Source organism: Coloeus monedula (assembly GCF_965178545.1).
Source record: "Coloeus monedula genome assembly, chromosome: 4".
Classification (NCBI taxonomy): Eukaryota; Metazoa; Chordata; class Aves; order Passeriformes; family Corvidae; genus Coloeus; species Coloeus monedula.
In genome coordinates this window covers 24,084,586-24,099,791 of record NC_138784.1, presented here as the reverse complement: position 1 = coordinate 24,099,791, position 15,206 = coordinate 24,084,586, and the positions used below count along the sequence as shown (strand labels likewise).

Sequence of the window (15,206 nt, the reverse complement as noted above, 5' to 3'; positions counted from 1 at the left end):
TTATTATGTTGGTCCTCTGCTTTGTTCCTCTGTATTTTCTTTTTTAAGCAATTACAGCAGGTGGCTGGTCCTTGGGGAAGCTTCCTTTGACCAGACTGCTCTGGTCCCAGTTGACAGAGGCGGATGGAGTTTCGGGTCCTCCTCTGGGCTGCACAGAGGAGTGTTTTTTCACCTCTAATTGGATCATGTAAATCGGCTCTTTCTTTGTCTGGTCCTCTTTGTCCAGAATATCCTTCTGGATTTTGACCAATAAATCAGCCTTGACAATGGATTGACTTTTCCTTTAGTAATTACATTGATATTTGAAAATTGGTGTAACTGATGAGCAAAATAGGTGTAATAATCAGAATTGCAACCAATAATTTTCCTCAAAAACTGATTTCTGTAGTAGAGGTGATAGGTAACTGATGGGAGTACAAAGCAGCAGGGGCTTTTTTTTTTTTTTTTTTTCTTTTTTTTCAAATCCTGTGCTGTTACAGCCTTCTGGGACTAGTGTTTGATAAAGTGCTAAGGGGTCCCCAGGGTCTGACAGATGCTGGAGAAAACAGAGCTCCTTTCCAGAGAGAAACCCAGTCCTTTCATGCCAGTGCAAATGCCGGATGCCCGAGTGGTGCACCTTTCTGCTGGGCCACGTAAAGCTTTTCTTGCTGAATGCTTCCCCTCAGCCAAAGGCAAAGTCTTTGAGAGTCACTGGCTGCAGTTGGCAGTGGGTGGTTGTGTTGGGTGATGTGGGAGGAAGGATGTGCTGTCCTTCTTTTCCCCACTTTGGCGCTTTTGCTTGGAGCAATGGAGTGTGCTGTTACCTCTGAAGTGGTGGCTACAGTATTGCTTGCTGTGGCTTCTCTGCAGCACAGAGCAGAGTAATTCAATGGAGAAAGACGAGCAAAACAAACCCCAGGGAAGCCTAAATCACAAATTGCATGAGCATCGACTGGCTGTTGAATCAAAAAGGCTAGAAGGAAGCGAACAAAGGGTAAAGTCATCTGTTTTGTCCTTTGTACAGGCAGGAATGGAGAAGAGGTGCAGTATTTCCTGTCGATAGAGGAGAGGGAAATATCTGAAGCAAGCTTCCTCCTATTGCTTTTAAAGTTGGAGGAGTGGGAGAATGACACTGCAAAGGTGTGAAGCCTTCATGCAGCAACCTGGAGAAACCAGGACTGCTCTTCCTGATCAGCACACAGGGCTTGCAAATGTGTGTTTGCTGTGGCAAAAGCATCCAGCCCCTCCAGAAGTAAATAAAAAAAGTGGCAGACTGGGACTCATAAATGGTGAGACCTACATGTAGTCAGTTGGGAAGCTAAGCCTGATTGTAATATGTGGCTTCCAGGATGCAGGAGAGCCGGAATTGCCACCATCAAAGTGTGGGACTCCGTGCTTTTATGTTCTCTTTGTGTAGTAGAGTTCTGAGTTTTGGCGATTCTCGTTCGTAGCCATTTTGATTTCAGCAATGGCAGCAGGAGAAACAGAAAACTTTTTCTTCTTCCCTCTTTTTTCTTCCCCCAGGAGATTTTTTGACTGTTTTCAGAAGGGAGCAGATTTTGGTCTTTTTCTCTAATTTTCCTGATCTGATTGAAGAGCAGTGGGGGACAGAATTCAATCTGTAATTTGCATGTGTTCAACCCTTCTGTCCCAAATCTGTACACTGTCTTTCTGTGCGGCTGATAACAGCTTTCTCATGCAGCACTCACATCTATGTGAAATTCCAGTATCCTTTAATTTTTTTCCTTTTTCTGCTGTGCTTTAAAGCCTCAAGTAATCCTCCAGGCACCAGTGCTATCTTTCAATAGACTCTGACTGATGCAATGCTGTCTTCCTGTGGGATGGGATTTGGGAGGTGCAGTTTTTCACCCAGGAGGATTACAAGCTTCATCTTTATACAAACATTTTTGCACTACAGGTGGTACTGTTGGTGCCTCAGGAGTCTGTTTTTTGGCACTAGGAAGATGCACTGCAAATTCAGCAATGCTCCTAGACCTTTCTTCATTTTTTTGGTGTCAGTTTTAGAGCTGCAAAATCTCCACTGGTGTCAGCAGTTGCCTGGAAAGTTTAGGAGTCTATTATGTTTCAGTTTTGGTCATCTTCATATATAACTATGTATAATATAGGTGCAAAAATACATGTTTTATATACACACAACCTTATCTTCTGTGGTCGTCATTTTGGTGCTTTCTTGTAATGCATTAAGCAATTTGTGATTACTATATGAGATTTGGTTTGTTCTTTCCTATCCCCATGAGGGAAAGCAATAGATGCTCTTTCAAGATTCGTTTTTTAAGATTTTTTTGTCCACATTTTTAATGTGAAAAAAGTTTTACTGTTTACTTTTTTTTTAAGGGAGAGAGGATTTGAAGTAAGCATGTGCCTACCACTGCTGGGAAGTGATGAAATTTGTGGGCCTCCTTGGTTTCAAGAGTAATGTATTTTGTAGTATGACCCATGTAAGTGTTCACCCTTAGACATGCTTAGCCATTTGTATGGAGAACTGCAGTGATTCAAAGCACGAAATTGCACCTCCCGTTTCTGTGTGATTTGTAATTACCTAAAGCTGAGGTCTTGTGCTGTCACTGTCATCATGCTATAGTCCAGCTGAAGGGTAATGAAAGCATTAATCACTGAAGTCAGGTCGTATTCCACTCTGAGGTTGAGTCTCTCAGCTTTTGACTGTGTGCAAATCTTGTTATTGAAGGCTGCGGTATCAGGTTGAGAAGCAGGAACGTTGCTAACATATGGATAGCTCTGATGATAGAGGATGCATACTTTCAGTTTGCTTAGTAGTGAAGTCTTCTACAAACCTCATCCTACCACTGACTTTCTCCCCAGAATCAGTGTTCTGCAGTTGGTCTTGTCAAATCCGTGGCATCTGTTGGTGACGCTGGTAGATGGGCCTGTAGCTAAGAGCAGCGCTTTTTGTCTGGAAGTCATGGAGGTCACAAATCTGATGCACTGAAAACAGAACAGATCTGTGTGTGCTTTTACAATTTCACTGGGGAGAAAGGTATTAGCATCTGTTTTTGTAGGTCTTCTCCAATTACTGATCTGAAAATAGCTACCAAGTGTAGATAGTTTTAATCGATAAAATTGCCTTTTCCCTCTTGGATTCCCACAGCTCTGGACATAATTAATGGACTAAGCATGACAGCTTGGTTTTGAGTACTCATTGCTCCTATCCTAAAAGCATCACTTTGCTCATGAAAACTCATTTAAGCAGCTCCAGTCTCTGATAAAGCAGCGGCAGACTTGAGTTGCTCCTTGCTTCTGAGGGAGAAAGGAGCAAAATATGAGCCAACATCACCTGTATCTGGTTAGGCCATACAGTACTGCTGATGTTTTGGCATGAGAAAGGGAAGCCATGAAATGTGATGACACCATGACTTTCTTCTGCTGCTTCAGATGATTGCTTGATGTTTCTGATGATCAGTTCTTCAAGGGAGCAAAAATTCTGAATCATAAAGCATTGTTATAGATGCCTGTGTAAAAGGCTCTGAAATGCATGGAGGTCAAGGACTGGTAGTTTCTAAGGAGGAGTCTTGTCAACAAAGTTCTCATTGTTGCAGTTGGTTTAAGCTGATGGGAAACTATGCTTTCATTGAAAGAGAAGCCCTGCCTTCTCCCTGATTTCAACCATGTGGTCATACATCCTCCCATGTACAGGTGTTAGGGATAACGTGGCCTGTAGCAACCACCTTTGTTCGTGAATCTAATCCTTCTCCTTTTTGAGGGATTAGTTTCCAGGAGGATCAGCAAGCTGATCTGACTTGCAGTTTTCTTCTGTGATCCCTACTGTACATGCAAGAGGTAAAGTAGGGATGCACACTTGGGAACAGGAGAGGAAAAAAACCAGAGCAATTCACTTTGTTGGTACAGTGATTTTTGAGGTTGGCTTAATCTGGCTGTAAAACCCATACTCTTAAAAGGTCTGTATCACTGTCTAGCTCAAGGGAGTTTGAGGTTTAATCCCTTTATACTTGGGCCGAGCAATGTGCAGAAGGAAGGAGCAAGTAGAACTGAATTTATAGGGCTGCAACTGTCTAGAGCTTTGACTAAAAAATGTTGGCTATATTTGTAAAGGAACCTTGAGAAATAAAACAAAAAAAGCAAATGGTGCTTTGGCAGGGTTTTAAGATTTGACTGGCCCTCTTCTCTGCTATTTGCCACAGTGCCTTAGGTCTGCTCCAGCTCAGAGGTTTGCTACACTGCCAGTTTCTCTGTACCTAATTTAAGATGTTTGTGTGTTCAGTGGGAGGGTGGCTCCCTTTTTTGTTTCCTTCATCTGAATGTGCTGCATAGGAAGATACGTGATGCTGTAATTTCAGGAGCCCAATGCTTTTAGATCTCTTTTGTTCTGCATTTCATCTGTGGGCTCAGGGAGGGAAATGTTACTTCTTAATGCAAAGAAGTCTCCGGGGATTGCACACAGGAGAGGTTTTTAGACCAAATTGTGAAGGAAACAAGCTTTAGGTGAGTGTGCTGTGACAATCCCAGCCCACACATGCACACTTACAAACCAAGCGGTAATTTCAATTCCATTTTAAAGTTGGAGGAATTGTAATGCTATCGCCTTCCTAAAAGCTTTGTGAAAAATGGTGATGGGCTGGGAGAGATGCAGACAAGTGCCCCATGGAAGGCAAGGTGGTCAGAACTTGTGGGTTATGCACTCCATATGGAGCAGCTGGACGAGTGCTCTGGCCACGCCATGGTGTTTGCTCCCTTTTGCCTGGAGGGACCATAGCAGGGGATATGGCGAGAGGGGCTGTGGCTGTAGCTGCGGGAGGCTGGAATGGGAAGCAGTCAGGGGGCAGAGGGTACAAATCCATGAGGAACTAGTTTGGGTTAGTTCCATCGCCTTGTTTATTACACTGTCTTGCAGGCGGGGAAGGGAGGGGGCTTTGATGCTTTTGTGTGGTGCTGGCTGGAATGTGCAGTCCGGGGGTTTTGAGACCTCCTGGAGGGGAGCGTGGGTCTTTTTCCAGTGGCTTCCGACTATCCGTGAAGACCATAGGGTGAAACTGAGGCTCTGTGAGGAGTTTGTATGCTGTTCCTGAGGACTTCCTGGGCTTTAACTAAACGTAAAGCCTGTAAAAAGAGAGAAACGCACTGGAGGCATGTAGGATGCTGCAGGGACTATGTCTGTCTCCTGCCTGTTTGACAGACCCAGATCTTGCAGTCTCCCAGGATCCTGGGGTGCAGCAGCCTGGGGTTTTAATACTGCAGTCACCACCAAGATTCCTGGCACCTGGACCTTTCACAGGCCCAATTTCTTCCTATGAGCTTGTGCTGCTTAATTGCAATCTCATTTTTGTTGTTGATGGCTGTATTTAAACACAGGATGTATAAGAATATCCAGTACCTGAGACTGCTGGAAGTCTCTCACTTCATTTTTCCGTTAATACATAAAGTTCTAGGCCCTTCTGGGCAGAATACAAGCAGCAGCAGCTGCTATTCCCTTTTAAGCAGGGCTTGCATTCCCGTCTGGACCAAACTGAGGAATTCAGATCCCTTGTCCATACCTCTCTGGTTAATCTCGCTCTCCACAGTAGCATGATCTTTCTTCCAAACTCTTGAGACAGGCTTGCCTCGCTTCCTTGTGCAATGAAATGGAAATAGTAACTTACTGTAAAAATTGGGTTTTGTCCCCGTAGCAGAGTTGGATGGTGTTTTGTTTTGAATCTTCTTTTCTTTGCAGAGTAGTCTCCCACTTTTTGATCCTTTTTCTTAAAATTGTGAAACAAAGCTCTTACTGAAAATCCTCAAAACTATTCCAAAGAGGAGGTGTTCCTCCTCTGTCAGGGAAGGAGATCCTTTGATAAATGTTCCTTTTCTCCTTCTTTTAACAGTGTTCTAGCTGTGACCATTGTTTGCATGGGAACGGTTCATCCCTCCTGCGTTAAGTTATTTGGCTAGGTTGGGACATCAGCTGTAGCCTGCCATCCTGGGCAGTTTGTCTAGGCTGGGTGTTTCTGGTAGCTTAGGCAGTATTTCTCTCTTTTCATGTGCTTTGCAGTAGGGATGTGTGACCACAGCTACCATGCAGGTATCTCAGGGCAATCATGTTTAGCAAGAGCTTTGCATGAGCAGTGAGGAGGTTTCTATAACACAAGTAGATTCCAAGGAGTCCTTGGTTAATGGCTTAGAAAACCTGTTATTTTAAGGCTTTTTAAAAATTATTATTTTTATAAATTGCACTCTGGTTTTAGAGAGCTTTGGCATGTGGCCACATCTCATTCTGTCTGTCTGTGGCTCATAAGAAGGTGGCAGTCAGCTACACAGTGGATGTAAAAAGAAAGGCAAAGGTGTATTTTCTCTAGTGAAATAGCATTTTCTTATAGCAGAAATCACTCGTTACTTTTTGTATGGAATTGCTCAATTGAGATGTTGAAAGGTTAGCTTTGATTTTGTTTTTATATTTCTCTACATTTTTGTAGGCAAATGTGTAGCACTCTGGTGTCTAATTAGAAGAAAAACCCTGAAAAAATACTGATATGTGTGGGAGAAATGAATAAAGGTAAAGCAAAGAGGGATGGGTAAAAGCAGGCTTTATTTCCTCCTGGAGATAGCAACTCTTGCAATGGGAGTAACCCTCTAATAAACTGTTACATGAGGATTTATTCTGGTAAAATTCAACAGTCATGACCTCTGCTTTTCCCTTTTAAAATACTAGTGAATGGCACTTTGGAGACAGACACCCTCTTTGTCTTCAGAACATGTGCTGAGGCACTAAGAGGCTGTTCCCTTATCAGAAGGAGCCTGTCAGGGGTTGAAATGGCTGAATCAGTCTCTGCTGCCCTTCTGATCCTTGGTACCTCTGAGGCAGTAGGGGAGCCATCACCATGATGATGTGCTTTGCATCATGGTCTTTCTGTCCTCTTAAGAACAGAATTAAATCTTCTGTACGTATCTGGAATATTTGTCTCTGCTGGAGTGGGTTCTCTCACATCCATGTGCTGTTTTATGGCAGGGAAATAGGAGGTTCCAAGGGCCAGAATTCAGGGTATCTGTGAATGTGCACAGCTCCCATTTGGGGATGTCCTAGATGCAGAATGACTCACTGTCCATATTTTCCTCAAGTTGATCATATTGGGTGCAATTAGTGCCCTGGATACTCTTTGGGATGCACTTTGGGGTGCCCCTCTTAAGCAGAGGGAGCTGCCATGCTGTGCAAGTTGCTCTTGCAGCAGCAAGAGAGGGGGTTCATTCCCTTTTAGAGATGCCATTTTGTTCCCTGCTGTTGCAGGGAGAAGAGCTTTCCAGGAGGGGGAATGAAGAGGCCAGACTTAATGGTCTTAAGAGTGGATTTATTATTTTTTTTTTTCTATTTTGCAAAGGAAGGCCTGGGAGTTGTTTCTCTCTAACCGTTTCCAGATGGTGCTGCTGGAACACAAAGATTTCTAGTGTGTTTGGGATGGTGGCTCTGAGACCCCCAGCCCCCCAGCGCTTCCTGTGCAGCTCTGCAATCCTGCAGGCTTAATCAGAAACAGTCCTGGCTGCTGGGGCAGGCTGCCCCAAGCCCTCTGCTTTCTCCCTCCTCCAGGCTTTTTAACCCCTTGCCATTACAGCTCCGGCCCATCAGCCTGCCCACCTCACTTCCCTCCTTTCTCAAGCTGACTGTGGGCACTTGCAGTCTTCTAGAGATGAAACTGCATTTGGCTAGACTGCTTGAACAATTTATGTCTTTGGGGAAAGGGAAGATGGTTTGTAATGTGAACCTGGGAAAATAATTTCTGTAGCTATGTAGGGCAGCTTATGCAATCAGGCCAATGTGTCCAGGGCACAGAAAATGTCTCTTGCGCCTATTTGCCTGCAGCACTTAGTATACAGTATGGTTTTGTCAGAGTCGTGTGCTGTTGAGCCTCTATCTCTTTTTTTGTGCCAATTTCCCTAAGAGCAAGGCAGATTTAATTTTTATATCACAGCCTCTTCACACCCAGCTGACAAATTAGCTTCACCTTTTTTCTTCTGAAGGTAATATAACAACTATAATTTCATTCTGCAAAGTAGGAGTACTCTTGTTTCTTTTACGCCTTTGAGCAATAGCCTGTGAATATTTGTAAAATCAGCCAAGAGGCTTGTGATCAACTGACTTTCCTTCTGGATCTGTGGTGTTAATCTCCCTCATCCTGTTCTGTCCTGTATTCTCCATCCTGTTTTTTTAAGAAAACAGAACACTGAAGCCATCTACTAAGGCAAAACTCTGTAGTCCTCTTCACCTTGTGAAAGCTTGTAGCCGTCATGTTGGAGCAAACCAGATTTTCATGCCATGAGCATGTTGCCCTGTAATGAATTGGCTTAGTGTAAATTACACGTGAAATACTTCCTCAGTCCCATGTAACAATTACGGCATCCAAAGGTGTCCTCAGTGCTGGATTTTAGAGCCTTGTTATGAGCCCTGTCCTGTTTCTGTTGAGTAATAGTATAAATGAAGATGAACTGCCATTTTAAAATGCTTCTGCTTAGTAAAAGAGGAGGGAAATCAATATTCTGTGCTGTTGACTTCTGTGCATGCAGAGTGTCCTTGTATTTGCTGGATCACAGACGTCACACTGTGCACAGTATTCCCAGGGGCTTTAAATTGCACTGGATCTATTGTTGCCACCGTAGGTCATGGACCAGCAGAGCCTGACTGTGTTTTCTTTATGCCTGGAGCAGTATGAGGATGCTACTGTATGTAGTCCAAAGACAGTGTATGTTTTGCACATTTAAATTACACTAAATTAATGAAATCTCATCTCTTTGAGAAGCTGAAAACATTCCTTGGCTGATCTGGAACATGAAGAACCTAGCTGGGGGAAAGGCTGCTTCTGACCAGAGAGCTACTTCTATTATTTGGAAAAAAAAAAGTCAGGGAAGAATCAGCATTGTTATAAAGAACATGTGTAAAATACTTCCAGTTTAGCTGTGAAAGTGCTTTTTGTGTATGAAAATCTCCCTTCTCTGCAGCATTAGACATCTGTCCTGTAACTCCACATGGACGCTGTCAGCTTAAAGCCTGAGTATGCATTTGTAAACTTATTGTATCGTGAATATTTTAACAGACCTGAAAGTTTAAATACCATCTTTCTGTGTGGTTTGGTCAGACATGTATTTGTCTGTATTCCTTCTGCAGCCTCTGCTATGCCAGTCAGTTATTCTTCCTATTGTATACATATGGTTTCACAGAAAAGAAGTGCCAGGAGATTGGAGTTAAGAAAATGCATATTTCAAAATACAGAAAATTGCACTGACACGTTTGGGTGGCATCACTGGGGCTCTATTCAACAGGGATGCAGCCATCCCAGACTTGCCCTGTTCTTTCTGACCACCTTGTGGGCTTCCCTAGCTGACTGCTCCAGACTATTCAAACTCTGGTCAGGGCAGGAGACTATTTTTATTAATCTGACATCACTTTCCTTTCTTGTCTTTACTGTGTCACTGGGCTTCCCGCCCGGGGAGCCTCTGGCAGGCCTGGCCTCTCTCCAGCTGGGCTCTGCCGGGGTCCTGCCCCTTCCTGGTGGCCAGGCAGAAGACCTGTGATCCCACAGCGGGCTGTGGAGCTGTGGGTACCATGTCCCTGCTACAGAGCTGGGTGTCCAGCTTTGTGGAGCTGTGAGGCTGGAGTGGACACCCAGGACAGGGACCCCCTTATGCTGTGGGGCAGGTGGGGAGCTGCATTCCCTGGAGCCCTCTGAGGCACCAGGGACATGGCAGCATGGGAGCTCTCCTGCCCCACCTGTCCTATATCATAGTGGCTCCTGTGGAAAACACGGTATTTTTAGGATATGGGGAAGCCTGGAGCTGGGTGGGGGGGGGCCTAGGCCAGAGGCTGCTGTCGCTGCAGCAACGGGGCCAGAATTCCAGGAAGGAAAAGGGGCCGGATGAGCCTCTATCCTGGCCTCTACTACGCTCCAGTGCAGGGAGCCCGTGGGTGCTTCTCTGCTCCCATGGGCACAGCTGCCAACATCAGGGGCCCTCAGCCAGAGCCCAGCTCTGGCAGCTGCACCCCTCAAGCTTTTCTGTCCCTCAAGAAGTGGCCTCAGTCACTGGGGCGGGTGTCAGAAGCTAGGGCTGTGCTAGCCAGCGTTCTTCCCAGCCATCAAGGGCAGCCGTACGCAGTGTACTTGATGTGGTGACTTTTATTAAAATCTCAAGCTTGTAGTCCCCAAATACACTTAAAAAAAAGGAGGGGAGTGGTGGGTGGGTGAGAAGTGGGTGAAAAATAAAATATAAGTCCTGCTACTTGCATCCAGAAAATTGTACAGGTTGTTGATGTCGGGGCACTGACAAGGAAGCAAATAAGTCTTTGCTAGATGACGTCTGCACATGTGGAAAACAGCCAAAGCTGTGAAGCAAGTTTAATTGAAAGTAAAGACAGCTGAAGGGAAGCACCCCATACTATAGACGCAGTTATTGGTGCTGCAGAGTGATTAGCAAGAGCTGTTTATCAAATTAGGGTAAGTATCGAGGGAGAAGGGTGACATTAAGATCCATTTAAAAACTACTTAGTTCAGTTTTTCATTAATAATTGGTAATTCACCCTTAGATGCTACTTTCCCCATTAATTTTATCCAAAGACAATTTGGGGTAGGAGACAGCACACACAATTGAGAAGGCAGACTGAATGTGTCAGATACACTTGGACAAAGAAACAGTTATTTCCTTTTTTTTATATGCAATAATTTGTGGAAGTAAGGGTCCGATGAAGAATTGCCTATTTTCTTAGCAACTGATAATAAGATCAAGACATTTACAGTTTTAGCAGTGCTCTGCCACAGTTAAATACTAAAAAGCCTTTTTCAAGACAATCCCCTCACCCACCCTGCCTTTCCCCAGCACAGGGTTTCTGTCTTTCCTGTGTGCAAGAAGTAAAACAAAAAAGATGGTGAAATCACTGGGCTGTGACGAACAGTACTGGGATTTCTGTCTGGCTCACGATCTTTCCTTTTTCGTTACTGTCACTTTCAGATTAATAGCTTTGTAGCCAGTGTTTTCAGCCTCTTTTTTTCTAATTATTGTGAACATCTTATTCACTGTGTTCTAAAAAAGCGGCTTCTGTTTGTCTAGTACAAGTCTCTGATAAATGTGTAGCTTGTGCTATCTCATCACTTCAAAATCCCATTTTGCTTTCGGGAGGAACAAGTAATTTCTTGTTGCCTTTATTTCATTGCTCTGTGTAGTCCAAGGGTTTCTGGGTTTCTGGTACAGGGACTCTCCCTTGTCGCTCCTGTCCAAGCCACCAGGCTGCTGCACCACCCGTAGCTGTTGGGGGCAGCCAGAGCAGAGACAGATGAGCTGTTCCTGTGAGTTTTGCTGCTGCTGTTAAGAACCCAGCAAGTGGTTGTGGAACTTGAAAGGACTACATTAACTTCACTCCACATATCCTGGCATTGTCAGGAAAGCAGGAATGCTGCAGATCCAGGGAAGAGATTGCTTGGTCATGTTTCTGAGGTTATCTTTGCAATGGAAAGGACTCAACACCTCAAGCTGAAGCTTGGATTCAGCAGGAATTAATTTTCTGGCTGGGGAAACGTGGGTGAACTCACTAAGCTGACAGTTCCTACCAGCAAAGTTTTAATCTGCCGACTTTAGGTTTAATTCGGCTGTCAGGAAACAATTGCTGATCAGGCCTCAGTGATTGTTGCATCTGGCAAAACGGCAAGTTGTGATGTAAAATTGATTCATTCTGGGGTCAGGTTAGTCCAAAAATAGGATTATTGCCTTTTTAAGCTAAAATTTTGTTCTAATTTTAAGAAAAGGTTAGAAGGACTTTCAGACCTTCCATTATGTGTCAGAGCTGTGATGTTTTCCCTAGAGGAATGACTTTACTCCAGTCCTTTGAGGCCTTTCATAAGTTAGTGCCACCTGCAGAGATGATCGCTTCTTAATGGCAGCCTGGTTTATTGGCAGTTCCTTATGTTTTCAAGATGTGTCTAATTCAGCAGCTCGTAGAATTTGTCAAGTTGAGAGGTATCAAAAACTCCAAAGCCTGGTTGTTCTGCTTGTGCAGGAGCATCTACTTTGAGCTTCAGTCATCTGCAAATAACTGTGGTGAGTGTATCTTCTGACCTGAGGCAGTACCTGTGACTTGCAGATTGTGGCAGACCTTACTATTGCAAGTGCCAGTAGGAAAGGTCTTGTGTTAGCAAGGCTGGGAAATGAAAGAACGGGAAAACTTTGAAATAAAGGGGTGGTAAAGACTTAGTGGATTTGACTGAGTTGTGACTTTTATCCTGTCAAATCTAGTTGGCCTGCACAGAAGCTGTCACTGGGGTACAACCACAATGGTCACACATCCTATGGAAGTGTGGAAGCCCATGTGTGAAACCATCAATATGGTTTGAATAAAATCCTAATATGTGTTGCAGAAAGCTGATCTATGGTATTAGCTTCCAGTTTTATTCTCCCTACTCTAAAGCAAATTGCAAGTACCTGAGAAATGCCTTTCAGTGGTAAACAACGTAATGAAACATCCCAGTGACAGTTTGATTTGATTTTGCAGGCTAGTGCTACCTAACTCAATTTCTTTATGAATGTCTGGTTGCATGTTGGCATCGAAAGAGAATGTAATTGGCAGGAGGGAGCTGTGCAAGAGAGATGAAGTTATCTGGGGATTCCCTCTCCCTTCAGGCTGCTGTCAGAAGGCAGGGTCCCTCTGTGTTTGTGCGGGGTACTTATCTGTGTCAAACCTTGCCGGTCTCTTTTTCACTTCCATTTTGTGAGATTAGTTTTGTTCATGTGCAGTCAGAGGAAGAGATTGAGCTGTATCCCCAGTTTAGATTGCCTACTAGTAGGGGTTTTCTGTCTGGATGTTGCTGGACTGTGCTGTTCCAGTTGCAGGAGTTTAACGCTTCCACTTCTTGCTCTGTTTAGTTTTCAACAAAAGCAAACTCCGTATGGAATAATCATGCAGCAGGCCCCAGATTCACCATTAGTGACCTGTAAAATTGGCAGCACTGGAGATTATTGGCAGGAGACGGTTTCCCTAGGCGCTTCCTGCCTTCTCTTGGAGAGTTAAGTTCAATTAGAGCAATGATACGCACAGCAGGGATTTTGCAAAGAGTCCAGTACTTGGTGGTAGCATTGCTGTATGAAAGGCAAAGAGATATCTTTGGCCTTTTTGTGACCTTAATGCTCCAGCTGCTGCCCTCTTTCTAACCTCTGCTATCTCTGGACTCTCACTAATGTAACCCTCTTTCACCTCTTCTTTTCACGTCCTGCTGCAACCATATCCCTCAGACATTTTTAGTTTGCATTCTGTGAGGTTTGTCTTCCAAAAAACAAAGCGGAGATTGCGGGATGTGTGGCATTTTCCCCTCCATTCTATTTTTCTTGTTTCTTTCTGGGTTCTTACGTATTGTGACTGCCCTCAGGTCTCTGTAATCATCTCTCTCTTCACACTTTTGTGATTTGCTTCTACTTTCGAAACTGTTCTGTTTCTAGATGTGGTTTCTTGGCATCCAGGTTCTTTGATTTCAGGAAATCCCACAAAGTTCAGTTCTGTTTCTTTTCTGCCACAGCCTCGTGATGACAGTCCCTCTTATTAGTCCCTTATGTGAAGAACATCATCCTGAAAATAACTATTTCTGTTTTCTTTCTTTATTATAACTTCCAGCTTGCATTCACTGCCCTTATCTTTGGTATCTGTAAGGGCAACTTGTCCATTAATTCCTTATTCTCTGTGTGGAAATCTTTCTGGTTTTCAGGGTATTGAGAGAGACTTGCGCGGAACTTGTCTGAGATACTGACCTTTCAGGTGTGTCTATAAGTACTGTTAAAAGCATGCCTGGAATAGTCTTTCAGGAGAAGACCATCTTTCCTGATACAGGGTAGATGTTTATGGAATTTGGACATAAATTGGTAAACTGTAGTTTAGATAGTGTTACAATCACAGTGTTTATAAGCTGTACTTACACTGGGAGAGAACAAGACTTGTGTGTTTTCATTGTGGTGTTGTTTGTTCTTACTTAAGGTAATAGTTAAAACCCAAAAGCTTTGAGTGGTGCTGTAATTGATGGTCTCCATTTGCTTCTTCCAACTCATGTGTCCTTCCTTCTGTTTCTGAATCGTTTGTGGAGTTTTGTGCTTAACCTGCTTTCTGGCTGTTAGTATTTGAGAAGAATGTACTCACACGGTGGCCAGCCTAATTAATTACTGTTAATCCCCAAAAATTGGCTGCCAAAAGTTTTGTTGTCCTTGAAGCTTTCATACTGTGCATGCTACTGTAGCATGAGAGCATGAGGAGAAGCTGAATGTTTCCTGGCAGGTTTCCACAGAGAATCCCCTGGGCCAGCTTGAGGTAAAGAGGAAGAGAGGGAGGATGGATACAAACTTTAAATAGCATTGCTAGTCCCTGCAATGCTGTTTGAATGCCATTGAAATATTAGCACCTTGCTATTCGGCAGAAACTGTGTTAAAGCGCTTTGTGTAAACTGTGAAATTGTGCCAGTGGCCACATGCCCTGTGTAGGGTAGTAGACCTCTCTCTGGTGGAAATCAGAGAGCTGGCCTTTCACTCAAATGTCCCAGGCACAAAACCTAAAACATCTCAACACAGACTCTTTCCTGACAGTGATTGTACATCTCAGTCAGCTTCATACCCATAATGTATTTGTGTTGGACAATTTTAGATTGTTTTGCTGTGTTTTGTCAGGGTCTTCCCCTTGGGCCTCTCTTTCCCTCCTCTCCTTCCCCAAGAGCTGCTGGAGAAAGTGCAGAGCTGACTTAAGAGTTCCCCCTCACAAGTCATAACAGGAGATAGACTTAAAAAGTGATTGTGGAGGGTGGCTGTTTTCTTTCCTCCTCCTCCTCCTCCTCCTCCTAGCATTCTGCTGGGAGTTGTTTGTGAATGCACAGGGGGTACCAGGGTGGAATTGATATAGACTTTGTCTAGTTTAGTTTATCCTCTGCCCAGACAGAAAGATGCATGCCTGAGGCATGTGAGTGCCCTTTCCCCATTCCAAAGAGGATGTGTTGGAGGGAGAGGAACTGAAAATAAATTAAGAAACAGAAATAAACATTTAGGAAGTATTATGTTATCTTAATCCCCAGTGCACTGCCAAAATAGAGATGAGTCTGGGAATTTCATGGAGAAATTTCAGAAGTGTTGGAGGTTCATATATTCCTGCAGAGCAGGATGATGGAGTAGCCAATATCACAAAATGTGTAGGCTCAGAGTCCCTTCTGGGCTGAAGAAATAAAGCCTGGAGGATTGATTTCCTGTTGGGAGTGTTGAGTTAT

General features: G+C 43.9%; 1 protein-coding gene across 7 annotated transcripts in view; it reads left to right on the top strand.

Annotated features, from left to right (window-relative positions):
* The window catches only part of RBFOX2 (RNA binding fox-1 homolog 2), a gene marked incomplete at its 5' end in the record, with an annotated part of 172,308 nt that overhangs the window by 20,045 nt on the left and 137,057 nt on the right, over positions 1-15,206 (top strand). The window lies entirely within an intron of this gene.